Here is a 6000-nt window from a genome sequence, read left to right on the forward strand (position 1 = left end):
GCTGACGTTATTTTTGGTTTGCTGCTGGCGGCAAATTTAAGTTTGGCATTTTTCATAAATACAAGAAGGACTCAAATAGACGTTGAGTATTTTACTTAAAAGTAACCTTCAACCCAACGTCTTTTTTTCGGAGTTCAAAATGTTTTTGTTGCATGCAGAAATGTAATTTCGTTTTCTCTGCAGGAGTTCATCAATTTCATAAATGCAACACATTATAGTTTGTTTATACATAGCATAAAGGCAAAACAAAACGTTGTATGCAGTGTTATTTCATTTTAAATGTCAAACGGGTTTTGCGGCTCCCAGTGTTTTCTTTTCTGTGGGAAACGGGTCCAAGTGGCTCTTTCAGTGGTAAAGGTTGCTGACCCCTGGTCTAGACTCTGGGAATTGAGGAGTCTGATGGCTTGGGGGAAGAAACTGTTGCACAATCTGGTCATGAGAGCCCGAATGCTTCGGTGCCTTTTCCCAGAAGGCAGGACGGAGAAGAATTTGAATAAGGGGTGCATGGGGTCCTTCATAATGTTGTTTGCTTTGTGGATGCAGCATGTAGTGTAAATGTCTGAAATGGCGGGAAGAGAGACCCCGATGATCTTCTCAGCTGACCTCACTATCCGCTGCAGGGTCTTGCGATCCGAGATGGTGCAATTTCCGAAACAGGCAGTGATGTAGCTGCTCAGGATGCTCTCAATACAACCCCTGTAGAATGTGATGAGGATGGGGGGATGGGAGATGGGCTTTCCTCATCCTTTGCAGAAAGTAGAGACGCTGCTGGGCTTTCTTTGCTATGGAGCTGGTGTTGAGGGACCAGGTGAAATTCTCCGCTAGGTGAACACTAAGAAATTTGGTGCTCTTAACGATCTCTACTGAGGAACCATCGATGTTTAGTGGAGAGTGGTCACTCTGTGCCCTCCTGAAGTCAACAACCTTCTCTTTTGTTCACATTCAGAGACAGGTTGTTGGCTCTGCACCAGTCTGTTAGCCACTGCACCTCCTCTCTGTATACTGACTCATCGTTCTTGCTGATGAGACCCACCACAGTCGTGTCATTGGTGAACTTGATGATGTGGTTCGAGCTGTGTGTTGCAGCACAGTCATGGGTCAGCAGAGTGAACAGCAGTGGACTGAGCACACAGCCCTGGGGAGCTCCCCATGCTCAGTGTGATGGTGTTGAAGATGCTGCTTCCGATCCAGACTGACTGAGGTCTCCCAGTCAGGAAGTCTAGGACCCAGTTGCAGGGGGAGGTGTTCAGGCCCAGGAGGCTCAGCTTTCCAATCAGTATCTGAGGGATGATTGTGTTGAATGCTGAACTGAAGTCTATGAACAGCATTCGAACGTACGTGTCTTTTTTTTGTCCTGGTGGATGGTGATGGCAATGGCATCGTCTGTTGAACGGTTGGGATGGTACGCAAACTGCAGGGGGTCCAGTGAGGGGGGCAGCAGGGTCTTGATGTGCTTCATGACGAGCCTCTCGAAACACTTCATGATGATGGATGTAAGTGCAACGGGACGGTAGTCATTGAGACAGGACACTGAAGACTTCGGCACGGGGACGATGGTGGCAGCCTTGAAGCATGTTGGAACGGTGGCGCTGCTCAAGGAGATGTTGAAGATGTCAGTGAGAACATCTGCTAGTTGGTCTGCACATCCTCTGAGCATTCTGCCACGAATATTGTCTGGTCCAGCAGCCTTCCGTGGGTTGACCAAAAACAACAGACCAACTATATGACCAGACCAAAAATCTGGAGTTGTATAAGAAACGAGTGGAACTTCAAACTAAGTTTAACTTTACTTCCACTCTGAACACCAATTTTTGGAAAGTAAGAGCCTGTTTTATATCCATGGTGATAAATCCGGTAAATTTTTAGTTAACCAACTAAGGTGCTCTAAATCTAAACAATGTATTACAAAAATTTGAATGGGAAATGGGAACACTACCTTGAATCATTCTGAAATTAATGACACATTCACTAATTACTATCTCGACTTTGTACTTCTGGATCTTTAAATGATAATATTTCTGTCATGCATTTCTTAAATAGTTTAAATATTCCTATGCTTTCTCCTGATCTCAAAACAAAACTGAATGATCCATTATCATTAGAGGAAATATCCTCAGCTATTCCTGTACTGCAGTCTGGTAAATCTCCTGGACTGACAGGTTCTCTGCAAAATTCTGTAAATCATCTTGCTCACTGCTTTTGCCTCAACTAATTTTAGTTTTATCCGACTGGTTTAAACAAGGTAAGTTGCCAGCATCATTTAATGAGGCATTTATCATTCTTTCAGTGAAAAAAGGCAAAGATCCATCAGAGTGTTCTTCGTGCAGGCTGATTTCTTTGCTAAATGTTGATGCTAAAATTTTGGCTAAAGTTTTGGCCAGCAGATTGGAGAATATCTTACCTTTAATTATTTCTGAAGACCAAACTGGTTTTACTAAAAATTTTCTCCCTTTTTTTAAAATACGGCATCTATTTAATATCTTATACTCACCTTCAGCTGAGATTCCTGAATGTGTCATTTCTCTAGACGCAAAGAAAGCGTTTGATCATGTGGAGTGGTATTATCTTATTGCAGTTTTAGAAAAATTTGATTTTGGACAAAGTTTTATTACATGGATTAAATTGTTATATTCACACCCCACTGCTTCTGTCTTGACCAACTTTCAACAATCCCAACTTTTCAACCTTAAACATAGCACCCAGCAAGGGTGCCCTTTAAGTCCCTTACTTTTTGATCTGGCCATAGAGCCATTGGCGATCATATTTTGTAGCTGTGCTGAATTGACGGGGATTTGGAGTGGGGGTGTTAAGCACAAAGCCTCTCTTTACGCTGATGATCTTTTACTTTTTATATCAAATCTGACTACCTCCTTATCCCCAAGGTTTTCACTCGTTAACAAATTTAGCCGGCTTTCCAGATACAAACTTAATTTACATAAGAGCGAACTCTTTCCAATAAACAGAGAAGCACAAATATTAGAATTTCATAACCTCCCTTTTAAAGTAGTAAATATTCAATTTACTTGGCATTACAGTAACAAGGAATTACAAGCGTCTTTTTGGGGAAAATTTCACTAATCTTTTAAATCATGCAAAACAGAGCAAAACAGGTACAGCGGTCACCCCGTCCATGTCTCTAGTAGGTCAAATTAATGTTGTTAAAATGTATATCCTTCCTAAATTTTTATACTTATTTCAATCTTCACCAATTTTTATTTCTAAAGCTTTTTTTTGACTCATTAGATTTTATTATTTCATCCTATCTATGGAAGGGCAAATGTCCCAGACTAAATAAAGCTCACCTTCAAAAACCTAAAAGGGTAGGTGGTATGGCCTTGCTCAATTTTCATTTATATTACTGGGCAGCCAACATACATTGTCTTATCTTTTGGTCTTACTTTTATAATCAGTCTGACTGCCCAATGGAGGCAATGAAGTTGAACTCTAATAAGAATTTTTCCATTTCCGCACTTCTTGGATCCGCACTTTCTTGCCATCTGCCTAAACCAATTGTTAATCCTGTCATCAGACACACTCTGAGAATATGGGCTCAGTTCAGAAAATATAATGGTTTTCACAGTTTCTCTCTCTCTAGTCCTATTCTATATAATCATTTTTTTCAGCCTTCTATGCAGGATTTCGCATTTCAAAACTGGCACAGAAAAGGCATTAGGTGCTTTGAAGATCTTTTCATAGACAAGCGCTTTGCAATTTTTGAACAACTGTCTGTAAAATTCAACCTACCCAGCACTCATTTCTTCAGATATCTCCAAATTAGACATTTTTTCTACCCTTTAATACCAAACTTTCCTGAGGTACCTGTTAAAAATGTTGTGGATTTGTTTCTTCATCTGAACCCATTGGGTAAAGGTTTAATATCCGCTATTCAAGATATGTTAGCAATTTTGAGGGGAGCCCCCTTTGACAAAATTAAAACTAACTGGGAGCATGATTTAAATTTTCCTCTGTCTGACGAGGTTTGGGATTCAATTCTCAAGTCAGTTAATTCAACTTCTTTATGTGCTCGCCACTGCCTTTTACAGTTCAAAGTTGTACACAGGGCTCATATGTCTAAAACTAAATTATCACGGTTCTATCCTGATATTAGTCCCTGTTGCAACAAGTGTAAAGGGGACAAGGCTTCCCTTATTCATATGTACTGGGCTTGTCCTAGCTTAGAAAAATTCTGGGGAGATTTTTTTTTAACTTTATCTCATAGACTTAATTGCTACTTGGAACCTAACCCTCTGATTGCTCTTTTCGGTACTTCAGGAGAAGTTGACACGCATCTGAGTTCAACTAAATATCGTACACTGTCTTTCGCCTCTCTTTTGGACAGATGTGCAGTCCTTCTTAGGTGGAGAGATGCTGCCCCACCCACTCATGCTCAATGGCTCAGAGACATTATGTTCTGCTTACACCTTGAAAAGATTCATTATTCACTTCTTAATTCAGATATAAAGTTCCAAAAGGTGTGGGGACCTTTTCTTGAATACTTTCATAATTCCCATTTAGATTACAGGTGCATCCCTCCTTTTTTTCTTTTCAGATTCAGATTCAGTTTATTGTCATTTAGAAACCACAAATGCAATGCAGTTAAACAATGAGACAATGTTCCTCCAGAATGATATCACAAAAGCATATGACAAAACAGACAACACCAGAAAATCCACATAACATTTGGCAATCCCCAATTCAGAGTCCGGAGAGGCTGCTGCGTATTTATATCGTGCTACCGTTTTAGCGCGTTCCCCGGAAAGGAGCTCCAAATCCACCAGACAAACAAGACCAAAAACTAAAGCCACAAGACCTGCACAAAACCACATAGTTACAACATATAGTTACAACAGTGCAAACAATAGCATAATTGATCAAAAACAGACCATGGGCACAGTAAAAATAGTCCAAAGATGTTAAAGGACTATAAGTTCAAAAGGAATCACCACACAGTTTCCACAAGTCCCCAGGATCCCATCAGACTCGTCATCCCACGCTGGCGGCAGAAGGGAATACCCCCGCTATGGACTTCCACGGTGCCACCTGACTCAGCCTCACAGATGCAGCACACACTGAAAGCGACCTGACCGCAGCGGACTCCGAGTCCATCAAACCTCCGAGCCGACGACCATCCCCTCCAGCACGGCTTCTCCGAGCTTGATCCTCTGCCAAGCGTATTAAGACGGCCCCATCAACGGCCATTGGCAATGCAACCCCAAGGACTGGGGGCCTGTTCTTCCCAGCAGAGTCCCAGTCCTCACAGCAGCAGTGCTCCCACGTCCGTTTCCAATCGATTGTGATTGCGCACGGCACCCCACTTCACAAATAACAGATAATCAGCTCCGGAGTGGCTGCAGCAAGCTGGGTCGTGCTGCCATCTTAGATGTAAATCCCTTTTTTTTCGCATTTAAATCCCTTATTTCCAGCTTCTTTCAGTTAAGATTTACAGGTTTTTTTAAATGTGTAAACATATTATAGCTCAGGTAGTAGGCAATATACCTTTTTATAAATACAGCTCTGTGGTGATAAAAGTTCTGATAAACTTTTCTACATATCGTAAGGTTGGCTTGGAGTTGGGTAGTGGGAGGTGGGGTGGTAACTAACTTTATACAATTCTAATATGGGTGCTTTTCCTTAACTGTATTGAACTGTACATTTGATATGTATAAATCTTTTTTGTCACTTGTTGCATTATAGAAACTTATTAAAAAATAAATTGGACAATAATGACCAAATACTCTGCAGGTTGGTCAGTATCTGTAGTGGGAAAACAGAGTTAAACAGAGACATAAGACTCTGCAGACGATGCAATCTGGAACCAAACAGCGTAGTAGAACTCAGTTAGTCCAGCAGTAACAGTGAGAATGAAGGACCTCTCCATATTTCAGGTCGAAATCCTGCAACAGGACCGGGAGTTGAGAGGAGGCGTGGCTGCTATCAGAAGGAGAAGCTCATCCAACGTCTGCCTAATCATTGTGTCTGCATCTTCAAGGGGCAACGCCT

The sequence above is a fragment of the Hypanus sabinus genome, chromosome 7 (genome assembly GCF_030144855.1).
Source record: "Hypanus sabinus isolate sHypSab1 chromosome 7, sHypSab1.hap1, whole genome shotgun sequence".
In the NCBI taxonomy this organism is placed as follows: Eukaryota; Metazoa; Chordata; class Chondrichthyes; order Myliobatiformes; family Dasyatidae; genus Hypanus; species Hypanus sabinus.